This window comes from Abramis brama (genome assembly GCF_963993115.1).
Source record: "Abramis brama genome assembly, chromosome: 13".
In the NCBI taxonomy this organism is placed as follows: Eukaryota; Metazoa; Chordata; class Actinopteri; order Cypriniformes; family Leuciscidae; genus Abramis; species Abramis brama.
The window spans coordinates 21,335,120-21,357,543 of NC_139975.1; the positions used below are offsets into that span (position 1 = coordinate 21,335,120).

At 38.4% G+C, this 22,424-nt stretch overlaps 1 protein-coding gene across 4 annotated transcripts in view; it reads right to left on the minus strand.

Annotated features, from left to right (window-relative positions):
• Positions 1-22,424, minus strand: part of mid2 (midline 2) — a 111,400-nt gene that overhangs the window by 83,187 nt on the left and 5,789 nt on the right. For 2 of the 4 annotated variants that reach the window (XM_084134120.1, XM_084134117.1), the window contains exon 1: positions 2,422-2,628. The exons of 1 other annotated variant lie outside the window; for it this stretch is intronic. The gene's annotated coding sequence lies outside the window, so the exon portion shown is untranslated. Of the gene's footprint in view, positions 1-2,421; positions 2,629-22,424 lie in introns of those variants that run through there. One more of the 4 variants, XM_084134118.1, reaches the window with a different exon arrangement.

Genomic DNA, 22,424 nt, shown 5'->3' on the forward strand with positions numbered 1-22,424 from the left:
GACTAAAAATATCCCTCTAACTGTTAACGACAGGAAGGGTGCAAGCTCTGAACGCTGTGAAAAAGTTATTGTTTCTGTTTACTGTGGTTATAACAGAATTGCTCATGGAATGCTGACAACAATGCAAACTCATAAAATCCAGCCACACCTCCCTGCTGCCAATGAAGGGAGGTTAAACTGCCTAAAAACTCATGATTTAGGAATTGCAATGCATCTTAAACATAGTAATGCACAACGTATCATTTAGGCTACTCAGACTATGATTATGATTAGGGATGGGCAATATATGTCTATATATAAATTAATTTTATTCAGCAAGGAAGAAGAATTTTATACAGAAGATTTCTATTTCAAATAGAGGCCATTCTCTTGAACTTTCTATTCATCAAAGGATAATGTAAAAAAAATAATAATAATAATATGATTTTAGGGTTTAAAGTGAAGATTTTTTTCCCCCAGCAGGCGCAATTACAATTATACAATTAAATGACAAAATGTCAATTTGTGGTTGCCTTTTGAACACACAATAGTCCATCATACCTCTGTTCATGTCCTAGACGCAAAAACAATGGCGAGGCACAAAAGAAGCACAGTTCAACCCATTTAGCCTTCTGTTACCCAGAACCTCATATCATCTCATTACGCTCTTATTCATGTGTAATTCAGCTGAGAGGACGTGTCATGTCACGAGTCACAGGAGCGTAAAAATTAGGTGCTTTCAAAACAAGTGTATGCTCACGCTTTCTGTTTGTTTTGCTCAGAGAGTCGCAGTGGAATAAAAGTCATTTAAGGGCTAACGGTCCATATTTTAGCTGGCAGTAATCTAAGTCTGTACAAAAGAACATGAAGGGACTGACAGCCATGGTGTACATGACACTAAATATCACTTTTATGTATTCTGGTCATAAATGTTAAATGGTTTAGCACTATGAGCTATGTAAGCCAACAGTGTTGCTCTTTCATCAAAGACGCAAATCAGATCAATCTGCCACAAAATATTTAAAAAATGACAGCTGCTAAATGACATTTTAATGACCTTCAACTCGGGGTCTGCCTACAGGGTGTTCTGCATGCCAGAGGAACAAACAAACCCCCATAATACCTGCTTTCTGTTAAAGGACTTTGACAGCCTTTGATAAAAGCTCAACAAAAGAACCACGCTTATTATATTGTACAAAGAAGTGTAAACAATCACTTACAAATCAAAAACAGCTGAGGTATGAAAACAATTGAGCTGAGGTCCTGTGATATAAACGGATCCAGACCGCCGTTTATGGATTTATGCTCTGATTTGGAAAAGTAGCACGAGTTTCCAACAATCAAAAACCAGTGAGTAATGCTAATATTAAAAAATAAATAATAATAAAAAACTACAACCGACATTTTTATAGTGATAACACATTTTCAAGCAGGTAGGCTTGTTAAATGCATTTCAATTTCATATAAATTATGTTTATAAATGTACTATAAATGGATAAACACTGAAAGGTACAGACTCATATAACAATGTAGCTGATCACAAGTAGCATATGTCCCTTAAACGCAAAAATAAATAAAATAAAGTTGTTTTATATACTAATCGTTAGTAACAAAAGCACATTACATGGCACTTGTTTATGAAGGTGCAGTATTTTTTTTTATTATAATGTAATTTATTTTAATTATTTTACAAGGCTACATGTTGTGGCCCCCTTTAAATGTTCTAGTGGGCCCCGGATCCCAGGTTAAAACCACATCTTTGAAAAAAATAAAATAAAATAAAAGTTTCCAAAGGTGCTGGAAAAAAAAAAGAAAAGAAATAGCCTAATAAAAATAAAATAATAAAAATATAAAATTTAAATCTAAACATAATCTATACGTTAAAGACACTATTACTTAAAAGCCACAGTATTGTTGTCTTTTCTCTTATTATGAAGTCTATACTAAAAGAAACGCTGAGTTTCTCTGCGATGTTTTGACGCAATGGTAACGATATGCGCAAATCCTCCAAATGTTCACATAATGACATTAATCATCCCTTTATTTCTGTCTACAGGAGAACATCACTGCTGATCGCTACAATACAATGTTAGTCAGCATCACAAAACAGACGTTTATCTAGACAACGTCGAAATAAAGCGCAACAGCGAACTGGCAGGTTAAGAAGTAAAACACACCGACTGTAGTGCGTTGTTCTCAATATCTAGCGAGTCCACTACATAGACAGCATTTCGAAGCGCCTACGATGCCACAAAACACCGTCTAGGTAAGCAGCTCAGTAGGTTTTGCAACACAGCCCTGGTTCAAAGGATTATTAAAACTTCTCCGCTATTAGTTTACTTCAGGATGCATTAAACTATCCTCCGTCTGACAGAGTTTAAATCCTGTCCAAAGCGCAACTAACTACAGCACAGCGAGACATACGACCACATACTCACATACCAGCTTTAAATGTCGAACATTCTTTTCTTCTGTCATCTTGAAAGAAACCAAAAGGAGACACAAAAGAAATATTGATATCAGAAACAAGTGTTACTGTCTCGACGTGCAGTCCTCTGCGACGCAGTATGTCTCGAGAACGCAACTTTAGAGAAATGAGTGCAGAGGGAGAGCAGACAGACAGGCAGACAATCGCAGGAAACCGGACTCCTCCCACCGGCTACACACGCGCAAAGAGTCTCCCGAATGATGGCTATGAGCGGCTACGGGCTCCTTCCAGTCAGGCTCCTTATTGACAGGGTCATTCATCACCAGAAGGCACTCCTGCGTCTCTATACGGTTAGCAATATCAACCATAAAAGGAATTATGTATGTTATGGTCGGCTGTGGTGAACCGGCAAGGAGCTGCCATGACCCATTTGTTACACCTCGCGTATGTGCCTAAACCCGTTGAGAGATGATATAATATAGCATATTATTAACGAGAATCCCACAGAGATGAATGGTAAACAGAATTACTCATGGACAGCTATGAGAACAAATGATGATAAAGAGGGTCATTTGCTTGTCTCAGTTAGGGGTTTACAACAAACGGGAGACTGAGGCTATAGTTGGCATGGCACTTTTTTCCCCCTCCGGTGAATTATATTATTTCTATATAAGCACATAAGTCTTGACTTCAAAAAAGCTATTGTACAGTGATATGAAAAAAGGTAAATGAACACACATTTATATTTAGACTTTTATTTTATTATTTTTTCCTATAGAAGTCAACGGTGACTGTCAACTGTGGTTACTAACATCCTTCAAAATAAAATATCTTCTTTTGTGTTCAACATAAGAAAGAAACTCATACGGTTTGGAACAACTTAAGGGTGAGTAAATGATGACAATTTTCATTTTTGGGTGAACTAACGTTATCCCTTTAAGCAGTCAAACAGATATGAAACATAAAAAATGTAAAAGATAACAATATCAAACCATTGTTTAGCCAACAAAAACTAATACTAATCAATACATTCTAACTTTATATAAATTACACTGTAACTTACTTAACTTTAAAGGTCCCGTTCTTCGTGATCCCATGTTTCAAATTTTAGTTAGTGTGTAATGTTGTTGTTAGAGTATAAATAATATCTGTAAAATGATAAAGCTCAAAGTTCAATGCCAAGCGAGATATTTTATTTAACAGAAGTCGCCTACATCGAACGGCTCGTTTGGACTACATCCCTCTACTTCCTTCTTTAATGAAGTCACTAGAACAGTTTCTTGACTAACCTCCGCCCACAGGAATGCTCCCTCAACTCTACCGAAATTCGTTTATGTACTTGCGCACTTCTTATAACTTAGGCTACTGTGTTTACTCAGCTCTTACGGTGATTTTCTGAAGTAAAACTGACGCTTCATCTTTTGTGTGATGTACAATAAACTTTATTAAACTCATCAGTATATGTTTGATCATCATTCGGACCTGGTCCGAAACAGACTTGTAGGCTATTAATAAATACCGTATTTTCCGCACTATAAGGCGCACTTAAAAGCCTTTAATTTTTTCAAAAAACGACAGTGCGCCTTATAATCCGGAGCGCCTTATATATGGATCTGGCGCCTTATATTAAAGTCTGTAAAACAACCGCTGACTTAAACTTTGTTTATACTTTCGCCTGGCACCGGAGCGCGAGCCTCCGCTGACTGCGCGCGCACCTCCCCAAACAGACGAGGCATTTATACTTGACGCAACTGTTTTGTTTTAGACTGAACACCAGACCATACAACTGATTTAGACGCGCAAACTGGGTGCCGGTGTGGTGAGATGTACTAATATCCGTCTGCTCGGGCAAAGTCGTGCATCTTCGGATGCGGAGGCGCGCGCGCTGTTACAATGACGTCTTTTTTGCCGCGCGCGCCTCCGCATCCGAAGATGCACGACTTTGAGCCTAATCTGCCCGAGCAGACGGATATTAGTTTTTTTATTACCTTCGCGCTCATGCGGACGTGTCGAGTAACAAGGTTTTACAGCTCAGCCACTTGTTTTTTCATAATTTTTTGCAAGTGGTAGATCTTGGTTTACAATTGGACTTTGGATGTGATCTTAGGCTTGAAAAGGTTGGTGACCACTGCACAACGCAAACCCAGTCAAACGTTTGACTGCAGTATCTTCTATTCTATGCGCCTTATAATCCGGTGCGCCCTATATATGAAAACAGTTCTAAAATAGGCCATTCATTGAAGGTGCGCCTTATAATCCGGTGCGCCTTATAGTGCGGAAAATACGGTAATGGATACATACAAGTAGATGACAAATACGTTATAATAACCGTAATTAAACTACTAAACTATACCTGTTTCATCTCTATACAGCACTCTGACTCTGTAGGCATTATTGTCCGACTCGAAATGAACACCTTTACTGAGAGTTTCTGATATTATCATCTTTCCGTGAGATGAAATTGTCCTGAGAGACTGAGCAGCAGCAGCTTATTTGCATTTAAAGGGCACACACTAAAACAGGGCGTTTTTCTGAGCCCCAAAAAATGACAATTTAAACATGCTGTAAAAAATGATCTGTTGGGTATTTTGAGCTGAAACTTCACATACACACTCTGGGGACATCAGAGACTTATTTTACATCTTGTGAAAAGGGGCATAATACGGGACCTTTAAATAAATAAAATAACTATTAAACATGTATGACAACTTGCCCCAAGCTATAGCAAAAACATTATCATACTGTACAAGTTCTGGGCTGCATTTCCCAAATGCATCGCAATCCTAAGTTGATCGGTGAACAATTGCCACCAATGGTCTCTACAATCAACTTAGGCTTACAATGCTTTTGGGAAAAGCAGCCCTGGTTCTGGTTCTCAAATTTGATTGGCAGAGCTCCTCAAGACGGACTACCTGATTACACTTTAAAAAGCTATAAAATCCCAAACAAATTACTTCAATGCATAACAAGAATGTACCATATTAAATACACAACCTGCAGTTGGAGTTTATTAGCAACATCCTGATTTTCAGCTAAGCAATGTGAACCTAATTTCCTGTTTTTTTTTTTGTTTTGTTTTTTGGGAAAGACCTTGCAAATTGAAGTAGACACATGGTATTAGCTTTTAAAATATGAGCACCCCCCCCCTGTTGAGAGCATCCCACTGAGATAAGGCCATGCTGTCCTACCACTTGGCTCTCAATTCATGTCTGAAGTGTTATGTGCAACCACTCAAAACAACGAAAAATTCAAAACAAACAATTGCTAATTGCTTCCTGGGTTGTTAGTCCAGAAATATACAGTCTCACGGCACTGCTGACAAAACAATTTACACTTGCACTTACAACAGAGTTCAGAAATCAAGGGCACTTGCTTCTAACTGGCAAGTATGATTGACCCTGCAGCAGAGGTTCAACAAGAGCCATAGGTGCAGCGTACCCACGGTCAACTGAGTAAACAAGACTTCTAAATACTGTATAAAGAGATTTCATTGAATGATATTAGTAAAAAAAAAAGAAAAAAAAGAAAAAAAGGTAGCTAAATAAATAAATGTGCTATGAACTATACTGAGACATTTTCCATTGATTTCTTATTTGCAGCTGCTAAAAAAAAAGTCTTTATGGCAGGGGTGCCCAATACTGTTCCTGCAGATCTGCCTTCCTGCAAAGTTCAGCTCCAACCCTAATCAAATACACTTGAACCAGCTAATTAAAGTCTAACTGAAATCAAAATTGACCCTATTTACTTTGTTAGCGCATATTACTAGTCTTGTGGTGAAAAATTAATCAGTGCAAGTTAATACACAGAAAAAAATTGTTTGCCGTCGTAATCTTTAAAGGAGCTGTATGTAAGAAATGTATTTCAATTAATCATAAAATGGCCCTGATATGTCACTAGACATTAAGAAATCATGTTTATTTCAAATACTTATATCACTGACAACAGTAGTACGGCCAGGATATTGTCATTTAAAAAGTGAAGTTGCAGCCCTCAACTGATGTTGATGTTGTCATCTTGTGTTTTGGCCTGAAGCGCCACCCTCCACCTATCTACCAATCACAAAGTCAGTAGTGTTTCGGCATCCGGGTTGCCAGCTCTGCTCTAGTTACCACAGCTACGTAGCAGCCTACGTTGCTGCTGGATCCTGCAGCCTATCTGGCAACCTCGAGTCAGGGGGAAGGGGGAGGGGATACACCGCTCTACAGTAATTTGAAAGTGATTGCAGTACCAGTTTTGGCCACAATCTTACATACGGCTCCTTTAATCAAAGTCTGAACAGTTACTTCCGGTCTGGAATGGCGTTCCTTCTCTGATGATGTAGGTTTGCAACTTGGGTTGGGAAACGCTTAACCACTCCCCTCAAACCGTTAGTCTGTTATGAGCAGAGATGGAGAGGAGGAGCGCTAGAGTAAAACCCTGCCCTCTGTTCAATATTCCGTTTCACTTGGAAATACTTCACAACACTGGAGAAAAGTCGTTTGCAACTTCCGGTTCATGGGGACTTTAAGATCCTTAAAGGGATGGTTCAGAGTAAAATCAACCTAGGGTCCTTTGCACCATGACCTCGAGCCAAACACCCCACCAGAAGCCTTTTTTCCCTTGGTTGAACATTATTAAAGTTAGAGCTTATTTAGAGCTTTAGATTTCACTTGGTCAATGGCCTTTTGTTGAAATCTTGCCAGCTTGGAACAACTGGCCAATTGTCGCGAAGTATGCAAATACTGACAGTATAAAATGCACGGACGCAACAATTGCATCAGAATCACGACTGAACGCTTACACAGTTGATCAAACAGTGAACACAGTGGCTAACGCAATGTCTCTTTCCCGCCTCTCAGGGAACCGAGGTTACGATAGTAACGGGAGACGTTCCCTTTCGAGAGTGGTAACTCTACATTGCGTAGCAACGCTGCGGGAACTTTATTAAATCCCGCTGTGAGGGTAGTGAAGATAAGCCCTGAGAAATGGGGTCAAGCTACACCAGCCACGGAAGAGACAGCCAATAGCCGCGCCACTGTGAGTGCTCGCATCTGATAGGCGAGACTAGACCAATGAGACATCAGCTCCGACCCCATCCAAATTTGCATATCCAAACGCAATGAAAGCAAAGGCTGCACTGATCCAGGGCAAACCAATCGGCAACCTCCCTGTCTCTCTCTTGAAACCAACACGGAAGTGAATTAAACGGAAATTCATCAACTGGCTGCTTGAGGCTGGCTGCGAAAGTGAGTCAAATCTGCATCTCCCCCATGTTGAAATGGCCTTGAAACTTTACAGCAGAAAAAAACATGTTTACAGCCTGAAGCAAAAAGTGGCTTTGGTCTATACTGCTAATTTTGCCCTTCATGACAACTGTGAGGGGATGCGAGGATGACGACTCAGCAGATAAAGCGGGCAGGGAAACAACCTGTGCTTTGAACGGTGTAGAGAGTGACTTTGGCACGTAACCCTGTCTCGGCCGGAGAGTGACGCTGCAGTCGCCGGGTCCGAAACGGATACAATCATTGTTCACAGAGAACGCGTGTAAGTCTCCTATGCGTTTCGTAGAGGCGAGAGCAAGGAGTAAAGCCATTTTAAGGGAGAGCTCCTTAACCACAATTGAAGCTAGGGGCTTGAACGGCGGTAGAGAGAGAGCCCTCAAAACTAGTGCTAGATCCCACGGCAGCACAGATGGCAGCCATGAAGGACACAATCTCTTTGCTCCCCTGAGAAATCTGGTCACCAGAGTGTGCTCACCGATTGATTGCCCATCAACCGGAGAATGAAACGAAGCAATAGCAGCCACATGCACCTTCAGCGTGGATGGCAAACTCCCGCTATCCAGTCTGTGCTGTAGGAAGCGCAAAACATCCGACACGGAACAGATCACCGATGTTGATGTCCTGACACCATTTTGCAAAAACTCCCCATTTTAGAGCGTAAAGGCACCTTGTAGAAGGCGCGTGCGTCCACACACTTGTAAAAAGTGTGGGGGGCTAGGGCCAACCCGAACGGAAGCACTGAATACTGGTATGCCATGTCTTCAAAAGCAAATCTCAGGAAGTGCCTGTGGCGCGTCGCTATTTGAATATGGAAGTACGCGTCCTTTAAATCCACTGAAGCAAACCAGTCCCAAGGACGGATCTGTGCCAGGATCTGCTTCAGTGTTGTCATCCTGAACGCACGCTTATGAAGTGCTCGGTGGATGGGTCTCAGGTCCAGAATCGGACGGAGTCCTCCATCCTTCTTTGGCACCACGAAATAGCGGCTGTAAAATCAGCTCTCCTGCTCGCTCAGAGGGACACACTCTATCACTGCTTTCTCGAGCAGACTGAGAACTTCCTGTCTCAGAAAGGGGGCGTTGCCATTGGCAACGTGTTTTGATTGGAGCCCCGCCCCAGCGAGGCTAGGAGCACTGGTGGGGAAACGGCTCGTAGCGGGGTAATATTGGCACTCTCGCGCTCTCGAGAGGCCATTATAGTTATGGGCTGCGACTCACCGCTGCTCTGGGGCAGGGCGAGTGACACAGTGTTGGGTTTAAGAGGAGGAAAAAGCTCTTTTTGTGAAGGGATACATGTTTTTATTTTGAAACTCACACAAACAGACACAGCATTTACACAAACACTGCATTTGTCACCTGCAGGAACACAGGGGACACAATGCAGAACACGGCGCTTGAGGCCGGGGCCTCCAGCGAACTCTGAAGGCTTGGTAGCAAAGGATGGAGCGCTGACTTTCTCGCGGCGCGGGCTTCTCCTCTGACCCTGACGCTTCCTCCCAGGCCCTGTCCACTGCTTGCGGCAAACATCCAGTTCGGGGCGGGGCACCGTGGCGGGCTCTCTAGCCGGTCCCTGAGCAGAGCAAGGCACAGAGGAAGAGCGATCTCAACGACGCTGGAGGGAGCGACGGGGCGTCACGTGGCTCATCGTTTTCGCGCGCTCCTGTGTCTTGGAGAAACGCTCTGTGACTGACTCCACGGCGTCACCAAAGAGGCCGGAGGGAGTGACTGGAGCGTTAAGGAGCGTCTTGCAGTCCGCGTCTGTCAGGTCAGCTAGGGTTAACCACAGGTGCCTGTTAACCCTCTGGGGACTAAGCCCTTTTTGGTCCGTTTTCTCTATTTTTACATTTGGGCTTATAAACCATATGTAATGGAGATGGAACACCATGTGTTTGGTATCTATGGATTCAGAAGACCCTAAGCTAACATAAGAATGCATGTATTGTGTTTATAAAGGAAGTATGAGTAAAAAATTTACAATAAACTAGAGAATTTCAAAAACGAAAATTTTATTTTAGTCATTTATTACTGAAAATCACACCTCACACAACAATAGTGAACAGTTTTTGAACAAAAAATATATTTTTCAAACCCTTTGCTAGACATGTTTGTAATTGTTCAATCAAAAGTGTAAAGAACAATGAAATAATTAACTTTATATATAGCGTTTTTTCAAAAAGCTGTCAGCTTCGGATTTCTCCACGTCACTTTCCAGTAATTGTTCCAGAGCTTGTTCTGAGGTAAATATTTTACTGCTTGCCATCATACAAGTGCTAAAACAATAAAATAATAATGCTATAATTGCTAATATGCTATAAATATTAAAGGGACACCAGGCAAGTCTGAGTGTTTTTTCTCTACGTAGCTCCCCCTAGTGTCTGGTAGTAAATGCTTTCAAACACTCTGTCGTAAAAAACGAACTGTTGTCCCTCCTCCCCTCGCCACTAGCAACCCAGCTGATCAGCTGTCAACCCAGCTGAGCAGAGGAACAGGCTATTTCAAAACCAGTTAGGTCTACCGAGGCAAGTAAAGCAATATTTTCTTTCCAACTGATGCTGATTTTTAAAAAAAAATTTTTTTTTGTGTTGTCATGCATACTATTATTTTTACCGGGAACGAATGATATGAACGAGGCGAACTACTGCTTTGGTGTTTGTTTTTGGGAGAATGGGCATGAGCATAAATATATATATATATATATATATATATATATATATATATATATATATATATATATTTGTCTAAAGTTATATTAGTAAGGTCTATAAGTTAATCTGGTAGAATGACGGTTTACCTTTGCTTGTCTAAGAAAACATCAGAACGTTTTTTCTAGCTCGATCATGATATGTGCAACATGTTCATTGCCTATTATCAGACGCGTTGACTTAGTGTGTTAATAAGTGTGAGGTCTGTTGCCGCACGCAGATCCTTGATGACGCCAGCGTCCTCGACGCCGCCATCCAGGGACTGTAGAAGTGGCCTGGAACACCTGCAGTATGACCATGGAGTGAAGCGCAGATGCGTAGGCCTTGTCAGCCTGGTGGGCCGTGAATCTGCATGGCTTGGGCGGCAGGCTAAGATCCGTGCTCCGAGAAGAAGAGGACGGGCACAGGTGCGCGGCGAAAGCTCGCATCCACGAAGAGGACAGGTGAGCGTGGCTCCAGGCCCCATCGTCATCTTCGCTGATGGCAGTGGGCCTCGTCCGTTATAGCATGAACCATTTCCCTCCTGGTTCTTAGGGCGCGCACCGGCAGCTCGCCGCAGTGGGAGTCCGTGAAGGCCGCCTTGGCGTGGGCGAGGTCACGCAGAACTCATGTTCGTCGGGCGGGTCGATGTGGCCCATACAAATCTGGCAAGTTGAAGCCATCGGATGCTTAGAGAAAAATATCACTAGTCCTCCTGGTGCAGCTTCCACGATGGAAGCGTGAAGAAAGAGATTCTGACGCAATTGTCGCGTCCGTGCATTTTATACTGCCCGCGAGCCTGTCAGTATTTGCATACTTTGCGACAATTGGCCAGCTGTTCCAAACTGGCATTAGCCCATATGATTTCAACAAAAGTGGAGAAGGGAGGAGTTCCCGTAGCGTTGCTACGCAATGTAGAGTTACCGCTCTCGAAAGGGAAGAGCTTATAAATCTAAGTGATGTTTTTTGAAATGTAAAAATGCAATGAAAGTTTTCTGTGATGCGTAGGTTTAGGGGTAGGATTAGTGTTAGGGGACAGAGTGTACAGTTTGTACAGTATAAAAATCATTATGTCTATGGAAGGTCCCCATAAAACATGAAAACACAACATGAGGTAGTACAGTTTGTTTTTGCCACCTAATATGAGTGTTTTCCTAAAGCAGCCAATATGCAAACTGACTGTGGTTTAGTCAACAGAGAGGCCCAGTGAGGCCTGATATAAAATGCTTGTGGTCATGTAGATGAAGAAAAACACTGTGTTTTCCGAATGCCTGCTGCCACATGACACACCCATTGCAAGAGGAAAACCTGTCAGACTTGTAAAGTTTATTCCACTCTGAGGAGAGATGATATGTCCGAAGACATTACAGCAACATAAAAAGCAGTGTCTGCGGTCATCTGACGTAACAAAGACAATTTCTGCAAGAGCTTCCTCGAGAAGCTTTCAAGTCCAGATGGGGGAAAATGATTATGATGTGGAGAATAAATCAATTTGTATTTTGCTGGAGTGTGGTAATTTTTGAGAGGGAGCGCTCTCAGAAACTGTCCTTTTCATTTCATGATGAATTCATTCATTCTAGTCAAAGAGTCTAGTGCCGCCTGCATGCCTTGAATGCTTCTGAGACATTCCTGACATTCTTTTCTCTTTTTTAAAATTTTATTTCAGAGGATGAAATATTGCAAGCTGCTGATCAATGGTTTGAGAAGCCTGGGTGAAAGAATGAGGGTAAAACTCTAGCTGACAGGAAGCACAATGACATGAAGGCTGCTTACATAACAGCACTGTAAAAAATGGCTGTGAAATCTACAGTTATTTACTGTAGATTTCACAGTAACATTACTGTATAAGATTTTTACAGTAGAATATTGTAAAGTTTACAGTAAGACCGTAAAAATCACAGTAGTCCAAGCATTACAGTTGAAATCACAGTAGTCAAATCATTACTGTAAAAAAATCACAATTTAGCCACTATAGTACTGTCAATAGTAAAGTAAACTACTGTAATTTTCCTTTTTTTTATCATATCTTTCTTTGTACCCATTTCACATGGACGGCCCCCAGATTATTGTTGTTCAGAATTCATTACCGGAATATGATATAAATACTCGATGGTGAGCTTTAAGTAAAAGTGTTATATTAATAAATTAAAATGTGTCATGTAACTTGTACTCTGATGCACCTGCTGCAGGAGCTTTCTATTCCATACAATATTTTTTTTTTTAAGAATTCACATAAGATTCCAATAATATTTTTTGTTTGTTTGTTTTGTGACTGTAAATGGGTGTTTGTGTGTAAATGGGTGTTAACAGGGCAATAAAATATTTGATAAGCCTTATCTTAAACTTCTCCAAAGTCTCCCCTGACATGGTCTAACAATATAGGCTTCATAAACATAATTTTTTGAGATGTCATCCTCAGATTTGAAATGAAGCATGACCATTGGTTATAAGTTGCAATAGTATATTCACATAATTATGTATATTAATATTAAAATATTAATATTTTTATACATTTAATAAATATATTCTTAATATTTGTTGTTTTTATTTTTGAGCTTATATATCTCAATATTAATAACATATGATTAATTTTGAGTTTTGAACTTGAGCCAAAACTCTCAAGCTTTCTAAGGTTGTGTCTATTCAGAATGACTTTTATTTTGGGTAGGCTATGTCATGTGCATTACTTGCCAAAATTGGGGATGTCTGGTTAACTCATAAATACGTACCATGGGATTTTTATTTTACAAAAATCAGTGTTATATATTTTTTCTTCAGAAGCAGGAGAGATAAACGTGCATGTTTCCAGAGCTGTTTCTGAGGTGCAGGGCGAAATCATAGGGCGAAATCAAAGCGCCGGCAGAGTGGGCGGGGTTTACCCAGTCTAGAAAGTTCTAGAATCTGTTGGAAAAAAGCGCGAAAGAAGCAGCACTTGAATTTATGACTCGTCGTCAGTGACAGAAAAGCTCCGTTAATTCTCAAATTTACGTTTCTTTACACACGGCTTTGTCTTGTGGCTATATTTATTTTGTTTTCGTCTTTGTGTTGATTTCTTTCACTTTTTGCCTGAGAGGAATTCAGCGAAAACGTTTCAGTAAGAGCTCCGACGGAGACGTTTTCACAGCCGTTAATAACAGACTATTTTTTAAATTTACGTTTCTTTATACATGGCTTTGTCTTGTGGTTGTAGCTGCTATTTGTTTTGTTTTCGTCTTTGTGTTGATATCTTTCACTTTTTGCCTGAGAGGAATTCAGCGAAAACGTTTCCGTGAGAGCTCCGACGGAGACGTTTTCACAGCCTTTAACGTTAATGTATTTTTCCCACCCGTGGCCTCTACCGGAGTTTCCATCTTGGAATCGCGGATCCTTCACCAACTGCTTATCGGGACTTCCAGAAAATTAGTAAGTACATTTACCATCACTACTAGGAGTAAAAGTTAAGTTAAAATAAATAAAAAATAATTCAGTACCACACCCTTGTCAGGCTGTGGAAAGCTATAACGTTAAACCAGGACTTAAAAGGAAAATTGATGGAGTTGATTTGGCTTGCTCTGTTGAAGGTTGTAACTAACGTTATGTGTCAGCAAATTTTCCAAGCTTACATGAACATCTTCATTGGCATAAGTTATTAAAGATGGCACAAAAGTGTCATGCCCTTATATTAATTGTTTAAAACATTTCCGTGTCCGTTCAACCTTTGCCTCGCACTTGAATCGGAAATACGTATATCTAGTTCTCCACGTATTAGCCAAAGTTCTACCAGTACTAGTACTAACATCACCTGTGCCTTCATGTCATCAGACAGTGAACTACTAGATCACACTTTTGAGACAACCTTTGACGATGATAATGACAACACAAAGGTTTATAGAATGTATTGCTATGAAATATAATTTTTGTGATGACTATTGTCTTTACTAAGGAGAGACAATCCTGACTGCAAAAAAAATGGATGCTGTCGATCGAGGGGAGGGTCGTAATCCCACTTGCTCACATGGCGGACATCAACACTGCCTTGGCCGCTCTCTTCGCCTGTTACTATGTATTCAACCTAGAGTATCAGGTGGAAGCCAGCACATCACTGGAGTTTGTTCAGAGGTATTTTTTATCTTAAATAGTTTTATTGCAGTGTAAAAGCAAATTGACAATTGAAAAGCTGTTCAAAATCATCTTCTCCCTTTAAAATTAGGGGTGTGAACCGACACTGGTCTCACGGTTCGGTTCGATTACGATTATGTCATCGATTCAGTTCAATTCGATATCACAATGCATCGCGATGCACTGCATTCTCAATTTTAATTTTTTCTTCAAAAGTGATGTGTGTGCTTGCCTGTTCAAACAGTGACATTACAGTTGGGAGTAAAGCTTGTTTATGCCATTAAGAAAAGGAAAGTCTGTCATATAAATTTTGTTTTAAAGAAATGTTAATTTAAAATCAGCGCTCATTAATCAGTGTATTATGTTACCATTAAAGATGCGCGCATCAACCGTCGCCGAATCTGCTGTTGAAGGTTACGATCATCCATTTATTATCACGCATAACAACACAGAATAATTGTAATTTGACCATCGGGTGCGGATACTTAAGTCAGAGAATATTGTCGTCCAGTTGTGTAAATGGGGTCCATTGAATCCCATTGCGCCTGTTGTCAGTGGCTTGACGCATGATCTAGTCGGCCGCATGATCTAGTCGACCTTCGAAGAGGAATGGTAATCGAGAAAGTAGACAGCCTTCACTAACTCCTGTTGAGATGTGAAATGCCTCTGTCAGCTGGCCTTTATGTATGATTCTACATTGCTCACTGCACTTACAGTTTTTCATTAATGTGTACATATTGTCCCATCCCCTAACTCCTATACTCATGTTCATAGGTTTTTAGTCAGGATTAATCCTGACTCCAACAAGTGCACTGCCAAGGAGTAGATGAGCAAGACGACTGGGAGAGTGGTGAAGCGGAAGACTTCATATATGAACCTCCATGTATTTGCTAACTGACTAGATACAGGTGAGGTTCTGATAATAGCTTTAATAATAATTATAATATAATTAATAATATAGGTATATGTGGGTATAATATAATTAATCATAATTTGATAATAATAATAATTATTAGGGATGCACCAATACCGGTATCGATAGGGCTGGCTATTGTTCAAAATCTTTCGATCCGGTGCCATTTTCGATACCTCAGTTTCGATACCGGTTCCTAACGATACTTTTTTCGATACCAATTTTATGAAATCCATTTTAACAAGATTACATAACACATACCTCAGACAGATGTAAATGGCAAAGAAAGTCAAACAAGACATAATGTAGCTTATCAACGTTAACTGACGAGAGAGAGAGAGAGACTTGTTGATTGCTCTTGATTGACTAAATCATATATGCAAGTAAAACATAAACTGTTACCTTATTTATTAGGGCTGGGTAAAAAAATATAGATTTTTTTTATTTTAACCCTTTCATGCATAGTGGTCACTACAGTGGACAGCTATTAAAAAAGCATTTTCTTGAATTTGCACGGGTTTTTATGGCAAAGTTGCACATCAATCTCTTCATTGGACCCTGGTGCATCATCCTATAAATTGCAACCAAGTGGCAAGCCTTTGTGTTTCGATTTTTTCCCCCTCCAAACCAAGATGGCCAAGGGTCAGTCAGACATGCCAAGTTGCTCCAGAATATCCACCCATTCCTTCTATCCTAGGAGACTCTTGTAGGTAAAAAAAATATTGCAGCATAAAGCAATATCTAATGAGTCATATCACAGTAAAATTTTCCAAGTTTTGATTTTAGATTGAGAGAAAACTTGGATTAATCACGTCCACTGTAGTGGACGTCATGCATGCAATGGCTATATTTCAGCTACAATTCATAATTATAATGTGAATATTGTTTTTGAAATTTAAAACTTAAAAACTTAATATGCATTGACTTTTTCTACTGTAAATAAATGTATTTGTATTATTAGAATGTAATTTTCATTGACATCAAAAGTCATGTGATTACATAATGTATGACACTTGTAATGCATTACTTGTTAGATCAAAAAGTAATCTGATTTTATAATGCATGTTATTGTAATGCGTTTTTTTACTACTAACATCAAAAAGTAATCTGATTACGTAATGCATGTTACTTTTAATGCGTTTCTTTACTCATAACATCAAAAAGTAATCTGATTATGTAATGTGCGTTATTGTAATGCGTTTTTTTACTCATAACATCAAAAAATAATCTGATTACGTAATGCATGTTACTTGTAATGCGTTTCTTTACTTGTTACATCAAAAAGTGATCTGATTAGGTAATGCACATTACTTGTAGTTAATTAATTGTTAGATCAAAAAGTAATCTGATTAGGTAATGCATGTTACTTGTAACACATTACTTTACTTGTAACATCAAAAAGTAATCTGAATGTGTTATGCATGTTACTTGTAATGCATTACATCCAACACTGATCATTTCAGATGAGATTGAAAAAACGTATCGCTAGGTTTTCTCAGAGGAGGGCTATGATAGAAATGTGCATGTCCATCTTGAACATAATCAGAGTTATCAGCTAATAAGGGTAAATCTCCATACTCTGGTGCACTGGAGGGAGCATCTGAGTGGTTTCCACAGTTGTAGCTTGACAGGCTGTAGAAAATTCTGATGGAATCACGTCCTCATGTTCTGATATCAAAGATACGCGAAGTGCAACTTGAATGAAGTTGTATGAAGCCATTGCAATATTTTGCATTTATATTTTTTGTATATATTTTATAGTTTTCACATTATTTGATATAATTGCATTGATTAGTTTGTTAAATTCACATACTTTATCTGTTTGATTATTGTCTTATATTTAATACAGTATATCTTCAGTTTAAACCAACCGCATGCTGTCCACTCAAGTGGACATCTGAAGATCTCTTTGAAAAATTTGTAAAAAAATAAAATAAAAATCAATTCTTGTTTTTCATGCCCTAAGAGCAATAAAAACACATAGGAAAAAAATCCTGACTGAGGTTATCATAATTCATGCATGGATTCTCATTTTTACAAAACTGATATTGATTCTTAAACATTTTCATCGAGACATCAGTAGCTATATTACTAATATCAGTGATACACACCTTCATTCATAAAAATATATTCCATTAACATGTAGGGATAGGTACCGAAAGCCGGTATTAAAGGGGCCCCGGGGCTGAATTTTGAAAGACCGCTGTATCGATAAGCTCGGACGTTATCGGTTCTGCTGTCGGTACTTGGAAAAATACACATAATGTTATTATTGCTATAAAGACGTTTTATCTCGCCAGCCATTTATATATACCATAATATTAAAACATTTCGACAGCCATAATGAGTGACGACGGAGGACAGAACTAAACATTCAAACATAGCCTGGTTACACTTCAGATTTGTGATTAGGCTGATTTTATTTTAGATTTGGCTTCCAAAGATTATAATAATAATATATTTGAGGTAAAACCATTAAAAACTATAGCTGCATTCCCTTCGCAGCAGTAGGCTACGCTCTCATTTTTCCATAAAACTCAAACGTAACGACAGAATCAGATTCAGCATTCAGTGATTGTTGTAAAATGCAGTCTAGCTACTGTTGCTAAATTGTGGGATGCGTTTAATAATAAAAAGAGCTATTAATAGCACAAAAATATGCTCATGAGATGCTGTTCCTAAGGTGGCGCGCGTGCTCCGAAACACACCGCAACGAGATGAGCAAATTATACTTTCGGTTTCATGTGCGCGTCTTAACGATCAAATGTACACAAAAATATGTCTAAAATGGACGTAGTTATGGAAATAGTTGGGAGAAAATATAGTGCATCAGTCGCCTATTAGATCTGCACTCGGTCTTAAAGAGGCAGTGTCTAATAAACATGCTGACGATTGAGCCATTACTGCGAATTAAACAAAAGGCAAAGACGAAATCACTCACAGCTCTTGAATGAACAACTTCAGCTTTAATAAGCATTAATCTATCTATGATAAACTATGCAGCGTTATTTTACATTTGATTACTTTAATAGAATTCTGTTTAGACCATAGCCTACCTGAACATTAGTAGACCTTCCTGAAATTGAAGCACTGTGTAGACCTATATAGTGTGTATCTTTTTTAATTGTTTATCTTTATATATATATATATATATATATATATATATCAAAAAGTACCGACAAGAATACCGTTAAAGTACCGGATCGATAAGCAGTATCGGTAAGAGTAGTAATACAATTAAAACCTTAACGATTCAGATGTTCCAATTCGATTTCGATTCGCAAGCTTTCGATTCTCGATTTTAAATTAATAAAAAGAAATTAAGAGCCACAAACCTGTATATTAAACTCTTTTTATTTTAGGTACACTTGGGTACATTAAAACAGAACCCAACTCTATATTTCAAATGAATAGACAGGATTGTTATGCAAGTCAGAACAGTCGCTTGCCTTGATCAAACATGATCAGGTTATTTTATGTTTAAGATTAAACATACATAAAATCTCACAGCATTAGCTGTGGAGGCTGCAAGCCTATGAACAGTGTAGGAAAACTAATACCGGCTTTTGGGTGAATATCAGGGCCTGAATTTCTGTGATTTTTTTTTTTTTTTGATTTTTTTTTTTTGTTGATTTTAAAATGACTGATTTGGTTTTAGAATCTGTGGATTAATATACTCAACCTACAGGCTAAAGTGAATCAATGTTGCAGGAATTTACCGCATTATAAGTGGGAGACCAACGGGAATGATTAAAATGCGCAAAATACCACGCCGAAATTAGAGCCCTGAATATGGAAAAAAATCGATTCGTGGTCCCTAAGAATCGATTTTGAATCGACCACATTTTAAAAAACGATTAATCGAAAAATCTAATTTTTTTGCCCAGCCCTATTAACATACAGCCGTAAAACTTGAAAATCAGTGTTTAGCTGATCTAATGTGTTTTCTTCTTTAATTTCAGGGCTCCAACTAGGATTCTAGGTCTCCAAGGTCAGGGCATGCAAGAGGTCATAGACCTTTGTCAAGTGGCAGGGGAAGTTTATTTTCCTTTCTGTTTTAAATGTTCATACAAATGTTAAATATTTTATTGTTTAATGTTTTATTTTATTTCAATATTGCCATAGTGTTATTTATTGCTCTTTAGAATGTGGTAATATTCAGTTATTTGCACGGCTTAAAAGTAGTTAAATTTTTTGACCGTATTGTATCAATTTGCATTATTGTTCCGTCATAGCAACCAGTCATGCGGAACTAGTGAATGAACTAGTAACAGTTTGCTCTGTAACTTTACAAAACTTGTAATGAAATAGCCTCGTTTTGTAAAATCTTCTTCAATTGTAAAGTAAATTTAGCAACAGTAGAATAAGCGTGATAATAGACTTATCGCCATTAGACTATCCAAAGTTAACACACTCCGCTGGGCGTTGTAGCTGCATTACAAACATAGAATGTGCGTTAACTTTGGATGGTATAATGGCATGTTGTCCAATGTCCATTATCCCTTTATGTTGTACCTGTTTTGTCATTCCTGTTCACCAAATGTTTTTAAATAAATAACTATTAACAATTTTCTTATTGTCTGCAGTTGATTGCAATGTTTTAGAATATGGGTGATTCTTTTAATGATGGCTAATATTAAATCCGAGTGATACAGTATTTAAATTGTACTGTGAGAAACTGAATTTACAGTGATTAACTGTTATCTACTGTTTATAGTACTGTATTGCATACAATACATAAAAAACAGTGCTTAACTGTTTTTTTGTATGTAAATGCAATTGAAATCAGTATTTAGTAATTTTTTCTACAGTAAAACAATCAATACTGTAAATACAACTAAAATCACAGTGTTTAATTGTTTTTTATTTTACAGTGAATACACAAAATACTGTAAATGGAAGTACAGTACCCTTACTGTAAAACGTATTCACAGTAACTTACTGGCAACAATTAGCCAGTAAGTTACTGTAAATACAACTAAAATCACAGTATTTAACTGTTTTTGATTTCACAGTGTATACATAAAATACTGTAAATAGAAGTACAGTACCCTTACTGTAAAAAGTATTCACAGTAACTTACTGGCTAATCGTTGCCAGTAAGTTACTGTAAATTTTACGGTCAATTTTTTACAGTGAGATCATCATCAACACATCAGCATGAAGATCCAGGGGAAACGCATCACCGCCCCTTTTTTACTCCGTCTGTTGACTATCTGAGGTGGGCGACAAGCTGCCTCCACACGCCCTCATGCGTCGGAAACACAGGAGATGGATCAGATCGGCTTTCAAGTTAGATATGTTAATGAAACTTTCAAACACATTCAACGGATGGATGCTCCAAAATATTTAAATTGGAGGCAGGGTTAGGTGACAATGAGCCAATCAAGCCTCTGAGAAGATACAACAACAATAACAACAAAAGAAACAATAAAAAGTGTGAAAAAAAGAAAAACGTTTGATTGCAGCAGAAATAGCAAGTGGTTGAAGTTCACAGGAAGCTGTGGAGCTAAAGACAGATGGGCTGTACAGTTCTGGTTGGTTTATAAAACCTCCACTGACTTTCATCTGAGTTTGGGCTGAACCACAACGTGCACAAAACCACAAACAGAACTTTCCCACTGTTCTTAAAGCATGTCTGTTCCTGTTTTAGAACAGTTTGACCATGTCCTGATTAGCACTGTGTAGCTATACACAAGATGGTTTCTTGAACAACCAGTGGGTGCTGCCATGATCACCCCCTATTTCCGTTGGCCAGTTTTCTGTGTCTGTTCATTGCACAGGTTACACACCACTGGAGCCATTTGAAAGCTATGGAAGCTTGTTTCCGACACAGAATAAAAAAGAAAAAATGTAATTGTGACTTTTAATCTCACAATTCTGACTTTTTTTCTCACAATTGCGAGTTTATATCTCGTCACAATTGTGAGTTATAAAGTCAGAATTGTGAGATATAAACTCGCAATTCTGAGGAAAAAAGTATTGTTTTTCCTTAATTGGACTTTATAACTCGCAATTGTGAGTTTATCTTGTAATTCTGACTTTATAACACACAATTGCAACTTTATACCATGCAATTCTGAATTTATATATTTATATGTTAACACACAGTTGTGAGATAAAAAGTCGCAATTATCTTTTAAAACGTTTTATTCTGTGGCGGGAACAAGCTTCCATAGAAAGGTCCAGTGTGTAAAATTAAAATGCATAGAAATTAAACTCAGCAAAAAAAGAAATGTACCTGATGTCTCTGATCACATGAGTGAACATGCCATAGTCCTGCTTTATGCATATGATTATAGACCAGGCTTAACATATAGCCTAGGTATTTCTGTATTTTATAATACAGAAAGTTGTGGTAAAGGCCTCTGATTTGTAAATAATACAAAACTCCAGTTTTGCTAAAACTCTTGACCTAACAGCTATGGGATAAAATGCCTGTTTACCATGGACTATAATTTCTGTTCCACTGCAACATTCTGTTATGTCAAGGACTATATCTTCTAGCAGAAGTATGACATTTTCTGTAATGCATTTGCTTAAATAAAAAAAAAAAAAAAAATGCATAATGAATTATGCTAATATTTTTTTTTTTTTATATGTAGTAAATTATTGAGTTAAATAAAATCAACATGCACAATATGGCACACATCTAGTACTCTATATGTTATTTTAAGTATTTTCAATAAATTAAGGACAAATCATTTCTGCATAGTTTTGTATTTACAAGTATAGTGTGTACTATACTTGACACAATGTTAAGTGCTTGTCTTGTAAAAAATGGTTATATTTTCTGCACCGCAGCTTCGTCAGACTTTATTTCACTGTAACTCCCACACTACCGTAGAGAGATGGCAATAGATCCACTTTGATTTTTCTTCTAAGCAAGCACTTCATTTAGATGTGTATGCAATTTTTGCATTACACAACCTTTAACTAATGGAATATCACATTGTGAATGTAAAATACTCTAGAAAATGACAACATCCTTGCAAAAAAAAAAAGAAAATAGTTAAGCATATAGAAATAGTTAAGCAAATGAAGCACAGTATATTTTTATATTCT